General features: G+C 33.2%; 7 non-coding genes across 7 annotated transcripts; all 7 read right to left on the bottom strand.

The window, feature by feature from the left end:
- Positions 1–266: 266 nt before the first annotated feature.
- On the bottom strand, positions 267–339 carry trnat-ugu. Its single transcript has one exon. It is a non-coding gene; the product is annotated as a tRNA-Thr (tRNA).
- A 1,508-nt stretch (positions 340–1,847) lies between these two features.
- trnat-ugu lies at positions 1,848–1,920 on the bottom strand. Its single transcript has one exon. It is a non-coding gene; the product is annotated as a tRNA-Thr (tRNA).
- A 3,446-nt stretch (positions 1,921–5,366) lies between these two features.
- Positions 5,367–5,439, bottom strand: trnat-ugu. The gene has a single exon. It is a non-coding gene; the product is annotated as a tRNA-Thr (tRNA).
- Positions 5,440–12,422: 6,983 nt separating this feature from the next.
- On the bottom strand, positions 12,423–12,496 carry trnat-ugu. The gene has a single exon. It is a non-coding gene; the product is annotated as a tRNA-Thr (tRNA).
- Positions 12,497–15,394: 2,898 nt separating this feature from the next.
- On the bottom strand, positions 15,395–15,467 carry trnat-ugu. Its single transcript has one exon. It is a non-coding gene; the product is annotated as a tRNA-Thr (tRNA).
- An 838-nt stretch (positions 15,468–16,305) lies between these two features.
- trnat-ugu lies at positions 16,306–16,378 on the bottom strand. Its single transcript has one exon. It is a non-coding gene; the product is annotated as a tRNA-Thr (tRNA).
- A 7,397-nt stretch (positions 16,379–23,775) lies between these two features.
- On the bottom strand, positions 23,776–23,848 carry trnat-ugu. Its single transcript has one exon. It is a non-coding gene; the product is annotated as a tRNA-Thr (tRNA).
- Between the last annotated feature and the right edge of the window lie 2,198 nt (positions 23,849–26,046).

The raw sequence follows: 26,046 nt of genomic DNA, 5'->3' as shown, positions 1-26,046 counted from the left end.
AAAGGAGTACAAAAAAGTCATAGTATAGTATGTCAGAAAAAATCATAGTATAGTAAGTCGAAAAAAGTATAAAAAATTCATAGTATAGTATGTCAATAAATAAAAAAAGTCATAGTACAATATATACAAAACCAGTATATGATAAATATGTTTTTAAGCAGTTTAAGCACTGTGTGCAATGGGCAGGTGATGGTAAGTGCAAAGTGTAGTGACTAGGGGAAGATAGATACTTTAATGATCAGCAAAGGAAATTCCAGTATGTGATTAGGCCCCAGAGAGATTTGAACTCACGACCCCTGGTTTACAAGACCAGTGCTCTAACCCCTGAGCTATGGAGCCAGGGTTATGAGGGATTCTGATGGACACCTCGTGCCAGAGGGGAGAGATCCAAACATAGAGTTTCCAGGGTGAGAGGGATCGGCTAGAATCGTTCATGCCCGCCTCAGTGTCTTGGAGGTGTACAGATCCTGGAGAGATGGCAGATAGCAGCAAATCATCTTCTCAGCAGAGTAGATGGTACTCTGCAGTCTGCTCTCGTCTTCAGCAGTGGCAGCAGCGTACCAGAAAGTATGATGAAAAACAGTTTAAAAAACAGTCATAGTATAGTATGTCGAAAAAAGTAATACAAAACTCAGTGTTGTATGTCAAAAAAAGTCATAGTATACTATGTTGAAAACAGTCACAAAAAAATCATAGTATGTCGAAAAAAGTCATAGTATAGTATGTCGAAAAAAAAGTCATAGTATAGTGTGTCGAAAAAAAAAGTCATAGTATAGTGTATCGAAAAAAGTACAAAAAAGTCATAATATACTATGTCGAAAAAAAAGTCATAGTATAGTATGACGAAAAAAAAGTCATAGTATAGTGTGTCGGAAAAAAAATCATAACATAGTATGTTGAAAAAAGTCATAGTATAGTATGTCGATAAAAGTACAAAAAAGTCATAGTATAGTATGTTGAAAAAAGTCATAGTATAGTATGTCGATAAAAGTACAAAAAAGTTATAGTATAGTATGTTGAAAAAAAGTCATAGTATAGTATGTTGAAAAAGTCATAGTATAGTATGTCGACAAAAGTTATAGTATAGTAAGTCGAAAAGGAGTACAAAAAAGTCATAGTATAGTATGTCAGAAAAAAATCATAGTATAGTAAGTCGAAAAAAGTATAAAAAATTCATAGTGTAGTATGTCAATAAATAAAAAAAGTCATAGTACAATATATACAAAACCAGTATATGATAAATATGTTTTTAAGCAGTTTAAGCACTGTGTGCAATGGGCAGGTGATGGTAAGTGCAAAGTGTAGTGACTAGGGGAAGATAGATACTTTAATGATCAGGAAAGGAAATTCCAGGATGCGATTAGTCAAAAGTAAAAAAAGTCATAGTATAGTATGTTGAAAAAAAAGTCATAGTATAGTGTCAAAAAAAGTACAAAAAAAGTCAGAGAATAGTATGTTGAAAAAAGTCATAGCATAGTGTGTCGAAAAAAGTACAAAAAAGTCATAGTATAGTATGTCGAAAAAAGTACAAAAAAGTCATAGTATAGTATGTCAGAAAAAAATCATAGTATAGTAAGTCGAAAAGGAGTACAAAAAAGTCATAGTATAGTATGTCAGAAAAAATCATAGTATAGTAAGTCGAAAAAAGTATAAAAAATTCATAGTATAGTATGTCAATAAATAAAAAAAGTCATAGTACAATATATACAAAACCAGTATATGATAAATATGTTTTTAAGCAGTTTAAGCACTGTGTGCAATGGGCAGGTGATGGTAAGTGCAAAGTGTAGTGACTAGGGGAAGATAGATACTTTAATGATCAGCAAAGGAAATTCCAGTATGTGATAAGGCCCCAGAGAGATTTGAACTCACGCACCCTGGTTTACAAGACCAGTGCTCTAACCCCTGAGCTATGGAGCCGGGTTAGGTTATGGGGATTCTGATGGACACCTCGTGCCAGGAAGGGAGATCCAAACATAGAGTTTCCAGGGTGAGAGGGATCGGCTAGAATCGTTCATGCCCGCCTCAGTGTCTTGGAGGTGTACAGATCCTGGAGAGATGGCAGATAGCAGCAAATCATCTTCTCAGCAGAGTAGATGGTACTCTGCAGTCTGCTCTCGTCTTCAGCAGTGGCAGCAGCGTACCAGAAAGTATGATGAAAAACAGTTTAAAAAACAGTCATAGTATAGTATGTCGAAAAAAGTAATACAAAACTCAGTGTTGTATGTCAAAAAAGTCATAGTATACTATGTTGAAAACAGTCACAAAAAATCATAGTATGCGAAAAAAAAGTCATGAGTAGTATTAGCCGAAAAAAAGTCATAGTATAGTGTGTCGAAAAAAAAAGTCATAGTATAGTGTATCGAAAAAAGTACAAAAAAGTCATAATATACTATGTCGAAAAAAAAGTCATAGTATAGTATGACGAAAAAAAAGTCATAGTATAGTGTGTCGGAAAAAAAATCATAACATAGTATGTTGAAAAAAGTCATAGTATAGTATGTCGATAAAAGTACAAAAAAGTCATAGTATAGTATGTTGAAAAAAGTCATAGTATAGTATGTCGATAAAAGTACAAAAAAGTTATAGTATAGTATGTTGAAAAAAAGTCATAGTATAGTATGTTGAAAAAGTCATAGTATAGTATGTCGACAAAAGTTATAGTATAGTAAGTCGAAAGGTACAAAAAGTCATAGTATAGTATGTCAGAAAAAATCATAGTATAGTAAGTCGAAAAGTATAAAAATTCATAGTGTAGTATGTCAATAAATAAAAAAGTCATAGTACAATATATACAAAACCAGTATATGATAAATATGTTTTTAAGCAGTTTAAGCACTGTGTGCAATGGGCAGGTGATGGTAAGTGCAAAGTGTAGTGACTAGGGGAGATAGATTTTATGAAAATCAGGAAAGGAAATCCAGGATGCGATTAGTCAAAAGTTAAAAAAAGTCATAGTATAGTATGTTGAAAAAAAAGTCATAGTATAGTGTCATAAAAAAAAGTACAAAAAAAGTCAGAGAATAGTATGTTGAAAAAAGTCATAGCATAGTGTGTCGAAAAAAGTACAAAAAAGTCATAGTATAGTATGTCGAAAAAAGTACAAAAAAGTCATAGTATAGTATGTCAGAAAAAAATCATAGTATAGTAAGTCGAAAAGGAGTACAAAAAAGTCATAGTATAGTATGTCAGAAAAAATCATAGTATAGTAAGCGAAAAAGTATAAAAAATCCTTAGTATAGTATGTCAATAAATAAAAAAGTCATAGTACAATATATACAAAACCAGTATATGATAAATATGTTTTAAGCAGTTTAAGCCCTGTGTGCAATGGGCAGGTGATGGTAAGTGCAAAGTGTAGTGACTAGGGGAAGATAGATACTTTAATGATCAGCAAAGGAAATTCGAGTATGTGATAAGGCCCCGAGAGATTTGAACTCACAACTCCGGGTTTTCCAAGACCAGTTCTCTAACCCCTGAGCTATGGAGCCAGGGTTATGAGGATTTTGATGGACACCTCGTGCCAGAGGGGAGAGATCCAAACATATTGTTTCCAGGGTGAGGGGATCGGCTAGAATCTTTCATGCCCGCCTCAGTGTCCTGGAGGCTGTCAGATCCTGAGAGACGGCAGATAGCAGCAAATCATCTTCTCAGCAGAGTAGATGGTACTCTGCAGTCTGCTCGTCTTCAGCAGTGGCAGCAGCGCACCGAAAGTATGATGAAAAACAGTTTAAAAAACAGTCATAGTATAGTATGTCGAAAAAAGTAAAAAAAAACTCATAGTGTAGTAAGTCAAAAAAAGTAATAAGAAAACATACGTTGTATGTCAAAAAGTCATAGAGTATACTATGTTGAAAAAAGTCACAAAAATCATAGTATGTAGAAAAAGTCATAGTATAGTATGTCAAAAAAATTATAGTATGTAGAACAAGTACAAAAAAGTCATAGTATAGTATGTCGAAAAAAATCATAGTATAGTGTCATAAAAAGTAACAAAAAAGTCATAAAATAGTATGTCGAAAAAAGTTTAGTATTAGTGTGTGGAAAAAAGTCATCGTATAATAGTCGAAAAAAGTCATAGTATAGTGTCAAAAAAGTAGAAAAAGTCATAGAATAGTATGTCAAAAAAATTATAGTATGTATGAAAAAGTACAAAAAACATAGTGATTGTATGTAATCAACTCCTCAGCAGAGGATGGTACTCTGCAGTCTGTTCTTTGTCTTCAGCAGTGGCAGCAGCAGCAGCACCAGAGAGTATGATCGGAAAACAGTTTAAAAACAGTAATAGTATAGTATGTTTAAACAGTATAGTATGTCAAAAAGTACAAAAGTCATAGTATACTTTTCTAAAAAAAAGTCATAGTATAGTGTGTCGAAAACAAAAAGTCATAGTATAGTGTGGAAAAAAGTACAAAAAAGTTTACATAGTATAGGCTCTGACAAAAAAGTCATAGTTGTAGTTGTCTACAAAAATCATAGTATATTAGTATGTCGATAAAAGTACAAAAAGTCTGTATAGTATGTCGAAAAAGTAATATTATAGTTGTCGTGAAAAGTACAAAAGTCATAGTATGGTATGTCGAAAAAAGTAATATTATAGTGTGGCGCGAAAAGTACAAAAAAGTCATAGTATAGTGCGCGAAAAAGTCATAGTGGTATGTTGAAAAGAGTCATAGTATGTCGAAAAAGTAAAAAAAGTAACAAATATTTACAATATATAATAAAATTACAATATATATACAAAACCAGTATATGATAAATATCTTTTTTAAGTAGTTTAACGCAGTGCGCAAAGGGGCAGGTGATGATGAGTACAAAGTGTAGTACTAGGGGCAAATATATACTTTAATGATTACCAAAGGAAATTCCAGGATGCGATTAGTCAAAAGTTAAAAAAGTCATAGTATAGTATGTTGAAAAAAAAGTCATAGTATAGTGTCATAAAAAGTACAAAAAAAGTCAGAGAATAGTATGTTGAAAAAAGTCATAGCATAGTGTGTCGAAAAAAGTACAAAAAAGTCATAGTATAGTATGTCGAAAAAAGTACAAAAAAGTCATAGTATAGTATGTCAGAAAAAAATCATAGTATAGTAAGTCGAAAAGGAGTACAAAAAAGTCATAGTATAGTATGTCAGAAAAAAATCATAGTATAGTAAGTCGAAAAAAGTATAAAAAATTCATAGTATAGTATGTCAATAAATAAAAAAAGTCATAGTACAATATATACAAAACCAGTATATGATAAATATGTTTTTAAGCAGTTTAAGCTCTGTGTGCAATGGGCAGGTGATGGTAAGTGCAAAGTGTAGTGACTAGGGGAAGATAGATACTTCAATGATCAGCAAAGGAAATTCCAGTATGTGATTAGGCCACAGAGAGATTTGAACTCACAACCCCTGGTTTACAAGACCAGTGCTCTAACCCCTGAGCTATGGAGCCAGGGTATTAGGGATTCTGATGGACACCTCGTGCCAGAGGGGAGAGATCCAAACATAGAGTTTCCAGGGTGAGAGGGATCGGCTAGAATCGTTCATGCCCGCCTCAGTGTCTTGGAGGTGTACAGATCCTGGAGAGATGGCAGAAAAAAGTCACAAAAAAATCATAGTATGTCGAAAAAAGTCATAGTATAGTATGTCGAAAAAAAAGTCATAGTATAGTGTGTCGAAAAAAAAATCATAATATAGTATGTTGAAAAAAGTCATAGTATAGTATGTCGATAAAAGTACAAAAAAGTCATAGTATAGTATGTTGAAAAAAGTCATAGTATAGTATGTCGATAAAAGTACAAAAAAGTTATATTATAGTATGTTGGAAAAAAGTCATAGTATAGTATGTTGAAAAAGTCATAGTATAGTATGTCGACAAAAGTCAAAAGACATAGTATAGTATGTCAAAAAAAATTATAGTCTGTGGTAAAAAGTACAAAAAAGTCATAGTACAGTATGTATCAACTTCCAGCAGTTCGCTCTTGTCTTCAGCCATATATACAAAAACCAGTACATACTAAATAGCTTAAGACTGTGTGCAATGGGCAAGTGATGGTGGCGTAAAGAGTAGGAGCAGATAGATAATACTTTGTTGATCCCCAAGGAGAAATCCCAGGATGCAATTAGGCCCCAGTGAGATCTGAACTCACAACCCCATGGTTTATAAGACCAGGTGCTCTAACCCCTGAGCTATATAGCCAGGGTTAGGAGAGATTCTGATGGACACCTCCTGCCAGAGGGGAGAGATTCAAACATATTGTTTCCAGGGTGAGAGGGATCGGCTAGAATCTTTCCTGCCTGCCTCAGTGTCCTGGGGCGCCAGATCCTGGAGAACGGCAGATAGCAGCAAATCATCTTCTCAGCAGAGTAGATGGTACTCTGCAGTCTGCGTTCGTCTCAGCAGTGGCAGCAGCGTACCAGGAAAGTATGATGAAAACAGTTTAAAAACAGTCATAGTATAGTATGTCGTAAAAAGTAAAAAAAAAAAGTCATAGTGTAAGTCGAAAAAGTAATACAAAACTCCAGTGTTGTGTCAAAAAAGTCATCGTATACTTTGTTGAAAAAAGTCACAAAAAAATCATAGTATGTAGAAAAAAAGTCATAGTATAGTATGTCAAAAAAATTATAGTATGTAGAACAAGTACAAAAAAGTCATAGTATAGTATGTCGAAAAAATCATAGTATAGTGTCAAAAAAGTACCCAAAAAGTCATAAAATAGTATGTCGAAAAAAAGTTTTAGCATAGTGTGTGGAAAAAAGTCATCGTTATAATAGTCGAAAAAAGTCATAGTATAGTGTCAAAAAAAGTAGAAAAAGTCATAGAATAGTATGTCAAAAAAATTATAGTATGTAGAAAAAGTACAAAAAAGTCATAGTCATTGTATGTATCAACTCTCAGCAGAGGGGATGGTACTCCTGCAGTCTGCTCTTGTCTCAGCAGTGGCAGCAGCGCTACGAGACAGTATGATGAAAAACAGTTTAAAAACAGTAATAGTATAGTATGTTTAAACAGTATAGTATGTTAAAAAGTACAAAAAGTCATAGTATACTATGTCGAAAAAGTCATAGTATAGTGTGTCGAAAAAGTACAAAAAAAGTCATAGTATAGTATGTTGACAAAACCTATTGTAGTATAGTAGTCGACAAAAGTCATAGTATAGTATGTCGATAAAAGTACAAAAAAGTCATAGTATAGTATGAAAAATGGAACATTAAGTGCCTTTTTTTTTTTTTTTTTTTTTTTTTTTTGTTTTTTTTTTTTTTTTTTTTTTTTTTTTTTTTTCTCTCTTTCTTCCTTTACCGATAAAGTACAAAAAGTCATAGTATTGTTAAGGTCGAAGTAAAATTATAGAAAGTAGACAAATAGATAGATACTGTATTGATCCACAAAGGAGAAATTGCAGGATACAATTAAGGCCCCAGAGTAGTTGAGATCTGAACTCCTAGCTCTAGTATTGCAGGGCCAAGAACAACCTAGGAGCTATAAAGTAGGGTTAGAATAATTAACACCTACTGACAAAGGGAGAGATATTACAAACATATTATTTCACATATTTACAAAACAGGATACGGCTAAAATCTTTCCTGCGTCACCTCCATTATGCTTAGGCACAGTGTGCACAGAGGCTGGCGGTGATCATGAATATCTTCTAAGCGGTGGAGTAATTTGCTCACGGTCTGCCTACTCTCAGTCTTTCCTTGATGGCAACAAGCATGCCAGAAAGTGCTAGTGAAAAAGTTAAAAAGCAATTAGTGATAGTATCATGGAAAAAAAGTAAAAAAAGTCATAGTATAGTAAGTTCAGAAAAAAAGTAATAAGAAAACCAGTATTGTATGTCAAAGGGTCATAATAATGCAATGTTGAAAAAAAGTCACAAAATCATGAGTATGTCGAAAAAAGTCATATGAGTAATAGTATGTCAAAAAAAACATTATAGTATATAAGACTGACTAAATACAAAAAAGTCATAAGAGTATAGTTATGTCAGAAAAAAAACATAATTATAGTAAGTCCTAAAAAGAGTTACAAAAAGTCATAAAATAGTATGTCAGAAAAAATCATAGTATAGTGTGTGGGAAAAAAAGTCATGCTATAATGAAATAGGAGTGAAAAAAAAGTCATAGTTATGAGTGTCCAAAAAAAGTAGAAAAAGTCATAGGGTAGTAATGTCAAAAAAAAATAAGTTGTAGAAAAAGTACAAAAAGGTCATAGTATTGTATGTATCAACTTCGTAGAGGGTTAGCTCTGCATCTATGCTCTTAGTGATGCTTGGCGCATTTTCAGAGAGTATGATGAGAAAGTTAAAAGTAATGTATGTCCGTTTAAAGTATGTATGTCAAAAAGTACAAAAAAGTCATATTGTACTATGTGAAAAGAGTATAGTATAATTTTAGCCGAAAAAAGTACAAAAAGTCAGTAGTATGAGTAATATAGACAAAAAGTCATAGTATGTATATGTAGTAAAGTACACAAAAGTGTAAGTATGAGTATGTAGAGAAAAAAGGAAAAGTATGAGTAGTATGCAACAAAATTAAGTATGTAAAATTATTTTAGAAAAAGTACAAAAAGTCTAGTATGTATACTAAAAGAGTAATATTATAGTGTGTCAGAAAAAAAAAGAAGTACAAGGTCCTTAGTATAGTGTGGCTGAAAAAGAGTCATGAGTGTAGTAATGTTGAGAAAGAAAGGTCATAGTATATTGTATGAGAAAGTAAAAAAAGTAACCAATTTTACAATATATAGTAAAAATTACAATATATACAAAACCAGTATGTGGTAAATATCTTTTAAGTGGTTTAAGCACAGTGTGCTGCAATGGGCGGAGTGATGATGGGTACAAAGTGTAGTGACTAGGGCGGAAATATCTACTGTACTGTTGCAGAGAAATTCCGGGATCACGGTTGGTGAAAAGTTAAAAAAAAAAAAGAAATAGTATAGTGACCGAAAAGTCGTATAGTATAGTATGTTGAAAAAGCATAGAAAAGTGTATGAAAGGTACAAAGAAAGTTTGAGAAGATGAAGTATGTTGGAAAGGTATAGCATGGTGGTATAGAAAGAAGTACGAAAGTCTAGCAGTGTAGTATGTGAAAAAGATACAAAAAGAGTCATGAGTATAATAGTATGTCAGAGAAAAAATGTAGTATAAGTAAGTGAGAAAAGAAGTACACAAATGATTCATATGTAGGTATGTCAGAAAAATCATGAGTATAGTAAGTTGAAAGTATAAAAATTTAAGTGCTAGTATGATAGTGAAAAGAAGTCCTAATAGTGCAATATATACAAAACCAGTTATATGATAAATATGTTTTAAAGTAGTTTAAGCACTGTGTGTCAATGGGAGGTGATGGTGAGTGTAAGGTGTAGTGACTAGGAAGATAGGTCTTTAATGATCAAGCAAAGAAATTAAGGTATGATTGGAGCCCAGAGAGATTTGACCTTTACCTGGTTTACAAGACCAGTGCTCTAACCCCTGAGCTATGGCCAGGTTTGTGAGATTCTGATGGACACCTCATTGCGAGGGGAGAAGATCCAAACATAGGTTTCCAGGGTAGGAATGTGAGAATAGTTTCTGCCGCTCAGTGTCTTGGAGGTGTACAGATCTGAGAGATGGCAGATAGCAGCAATATCTTCATGGAGTAGATGTATGCAATCTGCGGTGTTTGTTTGTTGTTGTTGTGTTTGTGTTGTTGTGTTGTTTTGTTGTTTTTTTGTGTTGTTGTTGTTTGTTGTGTGTTTTTGTTGTTGTTTTTTGTTGTTGGTGTTGTTTGTTTTTTTGTGTTTGTTGTGTTTGTTGTGTTTTTTGTGGTTGGTTGTGTGTGTTTGTTGTTTTGTTGTGTAGTTTGTATTGTATGTATAATTTAGAGATTATCTGCAGTGCCTTCAGCTTCAGCAGTGGCAGGTACTCAGAAAGAAGTATGATGAAAAACAGTTTAAAAACAGTAATAGTATAGTATGTTTAAAAAATAGTATTATAAAAGATACAAAAATCAGTGTTGTATGTCAAAAAAAAAGTCATAATATATACTATGTTCCGAAAAGGAGTCATAGTATAGTATGTAAAAAGAGAAAAATAAAAAGTCATAGTATAGTATGTCGAAAAAGTCATATAGTATGTGTAGGGTTAATATGAAAAAAAAAAGTCATAGTATGTTGAAAAAAAGTCATAGTATAGTATGTCGATAAAAAGTACAAAAAAAGTTATAGTATAGTATGTTGAAAAAAAAATTATAGTTATAGTATGTTGAAAAAGTCATAACTTAGTATATGTATGTCGACAAAAATCAAAAAGACATAGTATAGTATGTCAAAAAAAAATTGTATGTAGAAAAAGTACAACAAAAGTCATAGTATAGTATGTATCAACTTCTCAGCAGTCTGCTCTTGTCTTCAGCCATATATACAAAACCAGTACATACTAAATAGCTTAAGACTGTGTGCAATGGCAGTGAGGGTGATGAGAGTGCAAAGAGTGAGGAGCAGATAGAGAGATACTTTATTGATCCCCAAGGAGAAATTCCAGGATGCAATTAGGCCCCAGTTAGATCTGAACTCACAACTCCTGGTTTACAAGACCAGTGCTCTAACCCCTGAGCTATAGAGCCAGGGTTGGAGAGATTCTGATTGACACCTCCTGCCAGAGGGGAGAGATTCAAACATATTGTTTCCAGGGTGAGAGGGATCGGCTAGAATCTTTCCTGCCTGCCTCACCTTGTCCTGGAGGCTACAGATCCTGGAGAACGGCGAAAGCAGCAACAAATCTTCTCAGCAGAGTAGATGAGTACTCTGCAGTCTGCTCTCGTCTTCAGCAGTGGCAGCAGGTCCCAGAAAGTATGATGAAAAACAGTTTAAAAAACAGTCATAGTATAGTATGTCGAAAAAAAGATAAAAAAAGTCATAGTGTAGAGAAGTCGAAAAAAAGTAATACAAAACTCAGTGTTGTATGTCAAAAAAAAGTCATAGTATACTATGTTGAAAAAAGTCACAAAAAAAATCATAGTATGTAGAAAAAAGTCATAGTATAGTATGTCAAAAAAAATTATAGTATGTAGAACAAGTTACAAAAAGTCATAGTATAGTATGTCGAAAAAAAATAAGAAATAAGTCTTAGTATAGTGTGTGGAAAAAAAGTCATCGTTATAATAGTCGAAAAAAAGTCATAGTATAGTGTCAAAAAAAGTAGAAAAAGTCATAGAATAGTATGTCAAAAAAAAATTATAGTATGTAGAAAAAGTACAAAAAAGTCATAGTATTGTATGTATCAACTTCTCAGCAGAGGGATGGTACTCTGCAGTCTGCTCTTGTCTTCAGCGGTGGCAGCGAACGTGCCAGAGAGTATGAGAAAAAAAAGTTTAAAAACAGTAATAGTATAGTATGTTTACAGTATAGTATGTCAAAAAGTACAAAAAGTCATTATACTATGTCAAAAAAGTCATAGTATAGTGTGTCGAAAAAGTACAAAAAAGTCATAGTATGGTATGTCGACAAAAAGTCATAGTGTGGTATGGCAAAATCATAGTATAGTATGTCGATAAAAGTACAAAAAAGTCATAGTATAGTATGTCGAAAAAAGTAATATTATAGTGTGTGAAAAAAAGTACAAAAAAGTCATAGTATGTTATGTCGAAAAAGGTAATATTATAGTGTGTCGAAAAAAGTACAAAAAGGTTATAGTATAGTGTGTGAAAAAAGTCATAGTGTAGTATGTTGAAAAGAGTCATAGTATAGTATGTCGAAAAAGTAAAAAAAGTAACAAATATTTACAATATATAATAAAAATTACAATATATACAAAACCAGTATATGATAAATATCTTTTTAAGTAGTTTTAAGCACAGTGTGCAATGGGCAGGTGATGATGAGGTGCAAAGTGTAGTGACTAGGGGCAAATATATACTTTAATGATTACCAAAGGGAATTCAGGATGCGATTAGTGAAAAGTTAAAAAAAGTCATAGTATAGTATGTCAAAAAAAAGTCATAGTATAGTCTGTTGAAAAAAAAGTCATAGTATAGTGTCATAAAAAAGTACAAAAAAGTCAGGAAATAGTATGTTGAAAAAAGTCATAGCATAGTGTGTCGAAAAAAAGTACAAAAAGTCATAGTATAGTATGTCGAAAAAGTACAAAAAGTCATAGTATAGTATGTCAGAAAAAAATCATAGTATAGTAAGTCGAAAAGGAGTACAAAAAAGTCATAGTATAGTATGTGGAAAAATCATAGTATAGTAAGTCAGAAAAAGTATAAAAAATTCATAGTATAGTATGTCAATAAATAAAAAAAGTCATAATTACAATATACACAACTTGTTATGATAAATATGTTTTAAGCAGTTTATGGACAATACTGTGGGCAATGGCAGGTGATAGTGCAGGAGTGTAGTGACTAGAGGGAGATAGATACTTTTAAGATCAGCAAAGGAAATTCCAGTATGTGATTAGGCCCCCAGAGAGATTTGAACTCACGACACCTGGTTTACAAGACCAGTGCTCTAACCCCTGAGCTATGGAGCCAGGTTTATGAGGGATTCTGATGGACACCTCGTGCCAGAGGGAGAGATCAAACATTAGAGTTTCCAGGGTGAGAGGGTTGGCTAGAATCGTTCATGCCCGCCTCAGTGTCTTGGAGGTGTACAGATCCTGGAGAGATGGCAGATAGCCCAACCATCTCACCCTGAATTTTTCTCACTCTGCAGTTAATAAAAAATAGTGTAGTGTAAAAAAGAATACAACTAGTGTTGTATGTAAAATTATATTAAAATAGTATGTAAAACATAGTATAGTATGTCAAAAAATTATAGTATGTAAAATTTAAATTTTAAAAATAGTATATGTAAAAGAAATAGAATAAAATAAAAAAATATTTGTTTTACATGTTGTATGGAGAGGTTAAAATTAGTAGTGAAAAAATAAAAAGTCATAGTATATATGTCGAAAAAAAGTCATAGTATAGTGTGTCGAAAAAAGTACAAAAAGTCATAGTATAGTATATCAGACAAAAGTCATAGTGTAGTATGTCGACAAAAGTCATAGTATAGTATGTCGATAAAAGTACAAAAAAGTCATAGTATAGTATGTTGAAAAAAGTCATAGTATAGTATGTCGATAAAAGTACAAAAAAGTTATAGTATAGTATGTTGAAAAAAAGTCATAGTATAGTATGTTGAAAAAGTCATAGTATAGTATGTCGACAAAAGTCAAAAGACATAGTATAGTATGTCAAAAAAAATTATAGTATGTAGAAAAAGTACAACAAAAGTCATAGTATAGTATGTATCAACTTCTCAGCAGTCTGCTCTTGTCTTCAGCCATATATACAAAACCAGTACATACTAAATAGCTTAAGACTGTGTGCAATGGGCAGGTGATGGTAAGTGCAAAGAGTAGGAGCAGATAGATAGATACTTTATTGATCCCCAAGGAGAAATTCCAGGATGCAATTAGGCCCCAGTTAGATCTGAACTCACAACTCCTGGTTTACAAGACCAGTGCTCTAACCCCTGAGCTATAGAGCCAGGGTTAGGAGAGATTCTGATTGACACCTCCTGCCAGAGGGGAGAGATTCAAACATATTGTTTCCAGGGTGAGAGGGATCGGCTAGAATCTTTCCTGCCTGCCTCAGTGTCCTGGAGGCTACAGATCCTGGAGAGACGGCAGATAGCAGCAAATCATCTTCTCAGCAGAGTAGATGGTACTCTGCAGTCTGCTCTCGTCTTCAGCAGTGGCAGCAGCGTACCAGAAAGTATGATGAAAAACAGTTTAAAAAACAGTCATAGTATAGTATGTCGAAAAAAGTAAAAAAAAAAGTCATAGTGTAGTAAGTCGAAAAAAGTAATACAAAACTCAGTGTTGTATGTCAAAAAAGGTCATAGTATACTATGTTGAAAAAAGTCACAAAAAAATCATAGTATGTAGAAAAAAGTCATAGTATAGTATGTCAAAAAAAATTATAGTATGTAGAACAAGTACAAAAAAGTCATAGTATAGTATGTCGAAAAAAATCATAGTATAGTGTCATAAAAAGTACAAAAAAGTCATAAAATAGTATGTCGAAAAAAGTCTTAGTATAGTGTGTGGAAAAAAGTCATCGTATAATAGTCGAAAAAAGTCATAGTATAGTGTCAAAAAAAGTAGAAAAAGTCATAGAATAGTATGTCAAAAAAAATTATAGTATGTAGAAAAAGTACAAAAAAGTCATAGTATTGTATGTATCAACTTCTCAGCAGAGGGGATGGTACTCTGCAGTCTGCTCTTGTCTTCAGCAGTGGCAGCAGCGTACCAGAGAGTATGATGAAAAACAGTTTAAAAAACAGTAATAGTATAGTATGTTTAAACAGTATAGTATGTCAAAAAGTACAAAAAAGTCATAGTATACTATGTCGAAAAAAAAGTCATAGTATAGTGTGTCGAAAAAAGTACAAAAAAGTCATAGTATAGTATGTCGACAAAAAAGTCATAGTGTAGTATGTCGACAAAAGTCATAGTATAGTATGTCGATAAAAGTACAAAAAAGTCATAGTATAGTATGTCGAAAAAAAGTAATATTATAGTGTGTCGAAAAAAGTACAAAAAAGTCATAGTATGTTATGTCGAAAAAAAGTAATATTATAGTGTGTCGAAAAAAGTACAAAAAAGTCATAGTATAGTGTGTCGAAAAAAGTCATAGTGTAGTATGTTGAAAAGAGTCATAGTATAGTATGTCGAAAAAAGTAAAAAAAAAGTAACAAATATTTACAATATATAATAAAAATTACAATATATACAAAACCAGTATATGATAAATATCTTTTTAAGTAGTTTAAGCACAGTGTGCAATGGGCAGGTGATGATGAGTGCAAAGTGTAGTGACTAGGGGCAAATATATACTTTAATGATTACCAAAGGAAATTCCAGGATGCGATTAGTCAAAAGTTAAAAAAAGTCATAGTATAGTATGTCGAAAAAAGTCATAGTATAGTCTGTTGAAAAAAAAGTCATAGTATAGTGTCATAAAAAGTACAAAAAAAGTCAGAGAATAGTATGTTGAAAAAAGTCATAGCATAGTGTGTCGAAAAAAGTACAAAAAAGTCATAGTATAGTATGTCGAAAAAAGTACAAAAAAGTCATAGTATAGTATGTCAGAAAAAATCATAGTATAGTAAGTCGAAAAGGAGTACAAAAAAGTCATAGTATAGTATGTCAGAAAAAATCATAGTATAGTAAGTCGAAAAAAGTATAAAAAATTCATAGTATAGTATGTCAATAAATAAAAAAAGTCATAGTACAATATATACAAAACCAGTATATGATAAATATGTTTTTAAGCAGTTTAAGCACTGTGTGCAATGGGCAGGTGATGGTAAGTGCAAAGTGTAGTGACTAGGGGAAGATAGATACTTTAATGATCAGCAAAGGAAATTCCAGTATGTGATTAGGCCCCAGAGAGATTTGAACTCACGACCCCTGGTTTACAAGACCAGTGCTCTAACCCCTGAGCTATGGAGCCAGGTTTATGAGGGATTCTGATGGACACCTCGTGCCAGAGGGGAGAGATCCAAACATAGAGTTTCCAGGGTGAGAGGGATTGGCTAGAATCGTTCATGCCCGCCTCAGTGTCTTGGAGGTGTACAGATCCTGGAGAGATGGCAGATAGCAGCCAATCATCTTCTCAGCAGAGTGGATGGTACTCTGCAGTCTGCTCTCGTCTTCAGCAGTGGCAGCAGCGTACCAGAAAGTATGATGAAAAACAGTTTAAAAAACAGTCATAGTATAGTATGTCGAAAAAAGTAATACAAAACTCAGTGTTGTATGTCAAAAAAAGTCATAGTATACTATGTTAAAAAAAGTCATAGTATACTATGTCGAAAAAAGTCATAGTATAGTATGACGAAAAAAAAGTCATAGTATAGTGTGTCGAAAAAAGTCCAAAAAAGTCATAGTATAGTATGTCGACAAAAGTCATAGTGTAGTATGTTGAAAAAAAGTCATAGTATAGTATGTCGATAAAAGTACAAAAAAGTCATAGTATAGTATGTTGAAAAAAGTCATAGTATAGTATGTCGATAAAAGTACAAAAAAGTTATAGTATAGTATGTTGAAAAAAAGTCATAGTATAGTATGTTGAAAAAGTCATAGTATAGTATGTCGACAAAAGTCAAAAGACATAGTATAGTATGTATCAACTTCTCAGCAGTCTGCTCTTGTCTTCAGCCATATATACAAAACCAGTACATACTAAATAGCTTAAGACTGTGTGCAATTGGCAGGTGATGGTAAGTGCAAAGAGTAGGAGCAGATAGATAGATACTTTATTGATCCCCAAGGAGAAATTCCAGGATGCAATTAGGCCCCAGTGAGATCTGAACTCACAACTCCTGGTTTACAAGACCAGTGCTCTAACCCCTGAGCTATAGAGCCAGGGTTAGGAGAGATTCTGATTGACACCTCCTGCCAGAGGGGAGAGATTCAAACATATTGTTTCCAGGGTGAGAGGGATCGGCTAGAATCTTTCCTGCCTGCCTCAGTGTCCTGGAGGCTACAGATCCTGGAGAGACGGCAGATAGCAGCAAATCATCTTCTCAGCAGAGTAGATGGTACTCTGCAGTCTGCTCTCGTCTTCAGCAGTGGCAGCAGCGTACCAGAAAGTATGATGAAAAACAGTTTAAAAAACAGTCATAGTATAGTATGTCGAAAAAAGTAAAAAAAAAAGTCATAGTGTAGTAAGTCGAAAAAAGTAATACAAAACTCAATGTTGTATGTCAAAAAAAGTCATAGTATACTATGTTGAAAAAAGTCACAAAAAAATCATAGTATGTAGAAAAAAGTCATAGTATAGTATGTCAAAAAAAATTATAGTATGTAGAACAAGTACAAAAAAGTCATAGTATAGTATGTCGAAAAAAATCATAGTATAGTGTCATAAAAAGTACAAAAAAGTCATAAAATAGTATGTCGAAAAAAGTCTTAGTATAGTGTGTGGAAAAAAGTCATCGTATAATAGTCGAAAAAAGTCATAGTATAGTGTCAAAAAAAGTAGAAAAAGTCATAGAATAGTATGTCAAAAAAAATTATAGTATGTAGAAAAAGTACAAAAAAGTCATAGTATTGTATGTATCAACTTCTCAGCAGAGGGGATGGTACTCTGCAGTCTGCTCTTGTCTTCAGCAGTGGCAGCAGCGTACCAGAGAGTATGATGAAAAACAGTTTAAAAAACAGTAATAGTATAGTATGTTTAAACAGTATAGTATGTCAAAAAGTACAAAAAAGTCATAGTATACTATGTCGAAAAAAAAGTCATAGTATAGTGTGTCGAAAAAAGTACAAAAAAGTCATAGTATAGTATGTCGACAAAAAAGTCATAGTGTAGTATGTCGACAAAAGTCATAGTATAGTATGTCGATAAAAGTACAAAAAAGTCATAGTATAGTATGTTGAAAAAAGTCATAGTATAGTATGTCGATAAAAGTACAAAAAAGTTATAGTATAGTATGTTGAAAAAAAGTCATAGTATAGTATGTTGAAAAAGTCATAGTATAGTATGTCGACAAAAGTCAAAAGACATAGTATAGTATGTCAAAAAAAATTATAGTATGTAGAAAAAGTACAACAAAAGTCATAGTATAGTATGTATCAACTTCTCAGCAGTCTGCTCTTGTCTTCAGCCATATATACAAAACCAGTACATACTAAATAGCTTAAGACTGTGTGCAATGGGCAGGTGATGGTAAGTGCAAAGAGTAGGAGCAGATAGATAGATACTTTATTGATCCCCCCAAAAGGGAGAAATTCCAGGATGCAATTAGGCCCCAGTTAGATCTGAACTCACAACTCCTGGTTTACAAGACCAGTGCTCTAACCCCTGAGCTATAGAGCCAGGGTTAGGAGAGATTCTGATTGACACCTCCTGCCAGAGGGGAGAGATTCAAACATATTGTTTCCAGGGTGAGAGGGATCGGCTAGAATCTTTCCTGCCTGCCTCAGTGTCCTGGAGGCTACAGATCCTGGAGAGACGGCAGATAGCAGCAAATCATCTTCTCAGCAGAGTAGATGGTACTCTGCAGTCTGCTCTCGTCTTCAGCAGTGGCAGCAGCGTACCAGAAAGTATGATGAAAAACAGTTTAAAAAACAGTCATAGTATAGTATGTCGAAAAAGTAAAAAAAAAGTCATAGTGTAGTAAGTCGAAAAAAGTAATACAAAACTCAGTGTTGTATGACAAAAGGTCATAGTATACTATGTTGAAAAAAAGTCACAAAAAATCATAGTATGTGAAAAAAAGTCATAGTATAGTATGTCAAAAAAATTATAGTATGTAGAACAAGTTACAAAAAAGTCATAGTATAGTATGTCGAAAAAATCATAGTATAGTGTCATAAAAAGTACCAAAAAAGTCATAAAATAGTATATCGAAAAAAGTCTTAGTATAGTGTGTGGAAAAAAGTCATCGTTATAATAGTCGAAAAAAGTCATAGTATAGTGTCAAAAAAAGTAGAAAAAGTCATAGAATAGTATGTCAAAAAAAATTATAGTATGTAGAAAAAGTACAAAAATCATGTCGTATATATTTTGTATCAACCTTCTCAGCAGAGGGGATGGTACTCTGCAGTCTGCTCTTGTCTTCAGCAGTGGCAGCAGCGTACCAGAGAGTATGATGAAAAACAGTTTAAAAAACAGTAATAGTATAGTATGTTTAAACAGTATAGTATGTCAAAAAGTACAAAAAAGTCATAGTATACTATGTCGAAAAAAAAGTCATAGTATAGTGTGTCGAAAAAAGTACAAAAAAGTCATAGTATAGTATGTCGACAAAAAAGTCATAGTGTAGTATGTCGACAAAAGTCATAGTATAGTATGTCGATAAAAGTACAAAAAAGTCATAGTATAGTATGTTGAAAAAAGTCATAGTATAGTATGTCGATAAAAGTACAAAAAAGTTATAGTATAGTATGTTGAAAAAAAGTCATAGTATAGTATGTTGAAAAAGTCATAGTATAGTATGTCGACAAAAGTCAAAGAAAAATAATAGTATAGTTGTCAAAAAAATTATAGTATGTAGAAAAAGTACAACAAAAGTCATAGTATAGTATGTATCAACTTCTCAGCAGTCTGCTCTTGTCTTCAGCCATATATACAAAACCAGTACATACTAAATAGCTTAAGACTGTGTGCAATGGGCAGGTGATGGTAAGTGCAAAGAGTAGGAGCAGATAGATAGATACTTTATTGATCCCCAAGGAGAAATTCCAGGATGCAATTAGGCCCCAGTTAGATCTGAACTCACAACTCCTGGTTTACAAGACCAGTGCTCTAACCCCTGAGCTATAGAGCCAGGGTTAGGAGAGATTCTGATTGACACCTCCTGCCAGAGGGGAGAGATTCAAACATATTGTTTCCAGGGTGAGAGGGATCGGCTAGAATCTTTCCTGCCTGCCTCAGTGTCCTGGAGGCTACAGATCCTGGAGAGACGGCAGATAGCAGCAAATCATCTTCTCAGCAGAGTAGATGGTACTCTGCAGTCTGCTCGTCTTCAGCAGTGGCAGCAGCGTACCAGAAAGTATGATGAAAAACAGTTTAAAAACAGTCATAGTATAGTATGTCGAAAAAAAGTAAAAAAAAAGTCATAGTGTAGTAAGTCGAAAAAAGTAATACAAAACTCAGTGTTGTATGTCAAAAAAAGTCATAGTATACTATGTTGAAAAAAGTCACAAAAAAATCATAGTATGTAGAAAAAAGTCATAGTATAGTATGTCAAAAAAAATTATAGTATGTAGAACAAGTACAAAAAAGTCATAGTATAGTATGTCGAAAAAAATCATAGTATAGTGTCATAAAAAGTACAAAAAAGTCATAAAATAGTATGTCGAAAAAAGTCTTAGTATAGTGTGTGGAAAAAAGTCATCGTATAATAGTCGAAAAAAGTCATAGTATAGTGTCAAAAAAAGTAGAAAAAGTCATAGAATAGTATGTCAAAAAAAATTATAGTATGTAGAAAAAGTACAAAAAAGTCATAGTATTGTATGTATCAACTTCTCAGCAGAGGGGATGGTACTCTGCAGTCTGCTCTTGTCTTCAGCAGTGGCAGCAGCGTACCAGAGAGTATGATGAAAAACAGTTTAAAAAACAGTAATAGTATAGTATGTTTAAACAGTATAGTATGTCAAAAAGTACAAAAAAGTCATAGTATACTATGTCGAAAAAAAAGTCATAGTATAGTGTGTCGAAAAAAGTACAAAAAAGTCATAGTATAGTATGTCGACAAAAAAGTCATAGTGTAGTATGTCGACAAAAGTCATAGTATAGTATGTCGATAAAAGTACAAAAAAGTCATAGTATAGTATGTCGAAAAAAAGTAATATTATAGTGTGTCGAAAAAAGTACAAAAAAGTCATAGTATGTTATGTCGAAAAAAAGTAATATTATAGTGTGTCGAAAAAAGTACAAAAAGGTCATAGTATAGTGTGTCGAAAAAAGTCATAGTGTAGTATGTTGAAAAGAGTCATAGTATAGTATGTCGAAAAAAGTAAAAAAAAAGTAACAAATATTTACAATATATAATAAAAATTACAATATATACAAAACCAGTATATGATAAATATCTTTTTAAGTAGTTTAAGCACAGTGTGCAATGGGCAGGTGATGATGAGTGCAAAGTGTAGTGACTAGGGGCAAATATATACTTTAATGATTACCAAAGGAAAATTCAGGATGCGATTAGTCAAAAGTTAAAAAAGTCATAGTATAGTATGGCAACAAAAAGTCATAGTATAGTCTGTTGAAAAAAAAGTCATAGTATAGTGTCATAAAAAGTACAAAAAAAGTCAGAGAATAGTATGTTGAAAAAAGTCATAGCATAGTGTGTCGAAAAAAGTACAAAAAAGTCATAGTATAGTATGTCGAAAAAAGTACAAAAAAGTCATAGTATAGTATGTCAGAAAAAAATCATAGTATAGTAAGTCGAAAAGGAGTACAAAAAAGTCATAGTATAGTATGTCAGAAAAAAATCATAGTATAGTAAGTCGAAAAAAGTATAAAAAATTCATAGTATAGTATGTCAATAAATAAAAAAAGTCATAGTACAATATATGTACTGCTCTCGTCTTCAGCAGTGGCAGCAGCGTACCAGAAAGTATGATGAAAAACAGTTTAAAAAACAGTCATAGTATAGTATGTCGAAAAAGTAAAAAAAAAAGTCATAGCGTAGTAAGTCGAAAAAAGTAATACAAAACTCAGTGTTGTATGTCAAAAAAAGTCATAGTATACTATGTTGAAAAAAGTCACAAAAAAATCATAGTATGTAGATAAAAGTCATAGTATAGTATGTCGAAAAAAATCATAGTATAGTGTCATAAAAAGTACAAAAAAGTCATAAAATAGTATGTCGAAAAAAGTCTTAGTATAGTGTGTGGAAAAAAGTCATCGTATAATAGTTGAAAAAAGTCATAGTATAGTGTCAAAAAAAGTAGAAAAAGTCATAGAATAGTATGTCAAAAAAAATTATAGTATGTAGAAAAAGAACAAAAAAGTCATAGTATTGTATGTATCAACTTCTCAGCAGAGGGGATGGTACTCTGCAGTCTGCTCTTGTCTTCAGCAGTGGCAGCAGCGTACCAGAAAGTATGATGAAAAACAGTTTAAAAAACAGTCATAGTATAGTATGTCGAAAAAGTAAAAAAAAAAGTCATAGCGTAGTAAGTCGAAAAAAGTAATACAAAACTCAGTGTTGTATGTCAAAAAAAGTCATAGTATACTATGTTGAAAAAAGTCACAAAAAAATCATAGTATGTAGAAAAAAGTCATAGTATAGTATGTCAAAAAAAATTGTAGTATGTAGAAAAAGTACAAAAAAGTCATAGTATAGTATGTTGAAAAAAGTCTTAGTATAGTGTGTGGAAAAAAGTCATTGTATAATAGTCGAAAAAAGTCATAGTATAGTGTCAAAAAAAGTAGAAAAAGTCATAGAATAGTATGTCAAAAAAAATTATAGTATGTAGAAAAAGTACAAAAAAGTCATAGTATTGTATGTATCAACTTCTCAGCAGAGGGGATGGTACTCTGCAGTCGGCTCTTGTCTTCAGCAGTGGCAGCAGCGTACCAGAGAGTATGATGAAAAACAGTTTAAAAAACAGTAATAGTATAGTATGTTTAAACAGTATAGTATGTCGAAAAAACTAAAAATAAGTCATAGTATAGTATGTCGGAAAAAAAGTCATAGTACAGTGGGTCGAAAAAAAAGTCTTAGTATAGTATGTAGAAAAAGTACAAAAAAAGTCATAGTATAGTATGTCAGAAAATAAGTCATAGTATAGTGTCATAAAAAGTACAAAAAAGTCATAAAATACAAAATACAATACAAAACCAGTATATGATAAATATTTTTTTAAGTAGTTTAAGCGCTGTGTGCAGAGGGCAGGTGATGGTAAGTGCAAAGTGTAGTGACTAGGGGCAGATTGATACTTTATTGATTACCAAAGGAAATTCAGGATGTGATTAGGCCCCAGTGAGATTTGAACTCACGACCCCTGAGCTATGGAGCCACTGTTAGGAGGGTTTCTGATGGACACCTCCTTCCAGAGGGGAGAGATTCAAACATATTATTTCCAGGGGGAAAGGGTTCGGCTAGAATCTTTCCTGCCCGCCTCAGTGTCCTGGAGGCTACAGATCCTGGAGAAAAAAATGTCATAGTATAGTATGGTGATTAGGCCCTAGTGAGATTTGAACTCACGACCCCTGGTTTACAAGACTAGTGTTCTAACCCCTGAGCTATGGAGCGACTCCTTGGAGGGTTTATGATGGACAACTCGTGGCAGAGGGGAGAGATCCAAACATAGAGTTTCCAGGGTGAGAGGGATCGGCTAGAATCGTTCCTGCCCGCCTCAGTGTCCTGGAGGCTACAGATCCTGGAGAAAAAAAGTCATAGTATAGTGTGTCGAAAAAAGTACAAAAAAGTCATAGTATAGTATGTCGACAAAAAAGTCATAGTGTAGTATGTCGACAAAAGTCATAGTATAGTATGTCGATAAAAGTACAAAAAAGTCATAGTATAGTATGTCGAAAAAAAGTAATATTATAGTGTGTTGAAAAAAGTACAAAAAAGTCATAGTATAGTATGGTATGTCGAAAAAAAGTAATATTATAGTGTGTCGAAAAAAGTACAAAAAAGTCATAGTATAGTGTGTCGAAAAAAGTCATAGTGTAGTATATTGAAAAGAGTCATAGTATAGTATGTCGAAAAAAGTAAAAAAAAAGTAACAAATATTTACAATATATAATAAAAATTACAATATATACAAAACCAGTATATGATAAATATATTTTTAAGTAGTTTAAGCACAGTGTGCAATGGGCAGGTGATGATGATTGCAAAGTGTAGTGACTAGGGGCAAATATATACTTTAATGATTACCAACGGAAATTCCAGTATGCGATTAGTCATAAGTTAAAAAAAGTCATAGTATAGTATGTCGAAAAAAGTCATAGTATAGTATGTTGAAAAAAGTCATAGTATAGTGTGTCATAAAAAGTACAAAAAAATCATAGTATAGTATGTCGAAAAAAGTACAAAAAAGTCATAGTATAGTATGTCGAAAAAAGTACAAAATAGTCATAGTATAGTATGTCAGAAACAATTCATAGTATAGTATGTCAAAAAATTAAAAAAAAGCATAGTACAATATATACAAAACCAGTATATGATAAATATCTTTTTAAGTAGTTTAAGCACAGTGTGCAATGGGCAGGTGATGGTAAGTGCAAAGTGTAGTGACTAGGGGAAGATAGAGACTTTAATGATCAGCAAAGGAAATTCCAGGATGTGATTAGGCCCCAGTGAGATTTGAACTCACGACCCCTGGTTTACAAGACCAGTGCTCTAACCCCTGAGCTATGGAGCCACTCCTCAGAGGGTTTATGATGGAGAAATCGTGCCAGAGTGGAGAGATCCAAACATAGAGTTTCCAGGGTGAGAGGGATCGGCTAGAATCGTTCCTGCCCGCCTCAGTGTCTTGGAGGTGTACAGATCCTGGAGAGACGGCAGATAGCAGCAAATCATCAGTGGCAGCAGCGTACCAGAAAGTATGATGAAAAACAGTTTAAAAACAGTCATAGTATATTATGTTTAAAAAAATTAAAAATGTTATAGTATAGTATGTTGACAAAAGTTTAAAAACAGTCATAGTATGGTATGTCGAAAAAGTCATAGTATAGTATGTCGAAAAAAGTACAAAAAAGTCATAGTATAGTGTGTCGAAAAAAGTACAAAAAAAGTCATAGTATAGTGTGTCGAAAAAGGTCATAGTGTAGTATGTTGAAAAAAGTCATAGTATAGTATGTCGATAAAAGTACAAAAAAGTCATAGTATAGTATGTCGAAAAAATTATACCCAAGGGCAAATTCAAAGAAGTGACTAGTCCCAAGTGGGATATGAACTCACAACCCCTGGTGTACAAGACCAGTGCTCTAACCCCTGAGCTATGGAGCCAGTATTTGGAGGAGATTTCTGATGAAAAAACTCATAGTATAGTATGTTGAAAAAAGTAATAAACTCAGTGTTGCATGTCAAAAAAAGTGATAGTATACTATGTTGGTAAAAGTCACAAAAAAATATGTCGAAAAATGTCATAGTATAGTATGTCAAAGCCATAAAAAGTCACAGTATAGTATGTTGAAAACAGTTATGAAAAAGTCACAGCACAGTATGTCGAAAAAAATCATCAAAAAGTCATAGTACAGTATGTCAAAGGATAGTATGTTGAAAAAAGTCATAGTGTAGTATCTCAAAAAAGTACAAAAAAAGTCATAGTATAGTGGGTCGAAAAAATCCACCTTTATTTATAAAGCACTTTAAAAACAACACTGTTGACCAAAGTGCTGAACACAGTCTATGAATAAACAATAACATACAACAGAGGCACAACACAATATTAATAAAACAATAAAAATAAATACAGCAATACAAAACTCAAAGTCAACCCTCAAACTGAGTTAAAAGCCAAAGAAAATAAATGAGTTTTAAGACAAGATTTAAAACAGCAAGAGACTCAGTCAGTCTGATGTGCAAAGGCAGCTCATTCCAGAGTCTCGGGCTGCCACGCAGCAACGCACGGTCACCTCTGGATTTACGTTTAGTCCTGGGGACGACCAGTAGTGCCTGGTCAACCGGGAGCAGACGAGGGGGTAGGGCCCAGCAGATTAGACAGGTACTGGGGGGCCAGGCCATGCAGACATTTAAAAACAAATAACATAATTTTAAAATCAGTGCGAAAGTGCACAGGGAGCCAGTGGAGTGATTGGAGGATGGGTGTAATATGGTCAAATTTTCTAGTTCCAGTTAAAAGACGAGCAGCTGCATTTTGGACTAGCTGTAATCGTGCCATATTAGATTTGCTAATACCAATGTAAATGAAAAAAGTCATAGTGTAGTATGTTGAAAAAAGTCATAGCGTAATATGTTGAAAAAAGTCATATATAGTATGTCGAAAAATAAATAAAACGAAGTTGCATCTCGAAAAAGTCGAAAAAAAAAGTTATACTGAATTTGACATTTTTATTCCTTGCAGCAACATTTCTATTTGAAGCATTGTCTGTTGTCATGACTTCAACTCTGCGTTGTTCGTCCAGATGTCTAGCACAAGCTCATTGGTTTTGGTGATATTGAGATCAGCTGATTGCTTTTGCACCTTGATAGATCTCTCAGTCCTCTGTTCTCCCCTGTTCAAATAATCTCTAGGTGAAGACAGCATGTTTCTCACTGGAAGTATACATTTGGCCCAAAAATACACTTTTAATAAATTCCTTCAAAGATCATCATTACATATATTATGAGTCTGGACAGACATGGATGTAAACCAAAACTTGACTGGTTGGCAAGGCGGTAGTCTCTCTTTGCGAGACCTTCTTCCACAGTGCTGCTGGGGAGGCTCTGGCTAGTCCATACAGCAGTAACGTGCTCTGGTTTAGTGGCATTTCTTTAAACCAATCACAATCGTCTTGTGGCGCTGCAAAATAGCCTCAGGAAGGAACTTGTTTTGGTGGAACATGTGTACGTTCAGAAGTAGTTTTAGTCGTGCAACAGAAAACTCCGATTGGACAG

This window comes from Perca fluviatilis, chromosome 23, assembly GCF_010015445.1.
Source record: "Perca fluviatilis chromosome 23, GENO_Pfluv_1.0, whole genome shotgun sequence".
Classification (NCBI taxonomy): Eukaryota; Metazoa; Chordata; class Actinopteri; order Perciformes; family Percidae; genus Perca; species Perca fluviatilis.
Note: the sequence above shows the minus strand (reverse complement) of the source record. Positions and strands in the feature narration are given on the sequence as shown.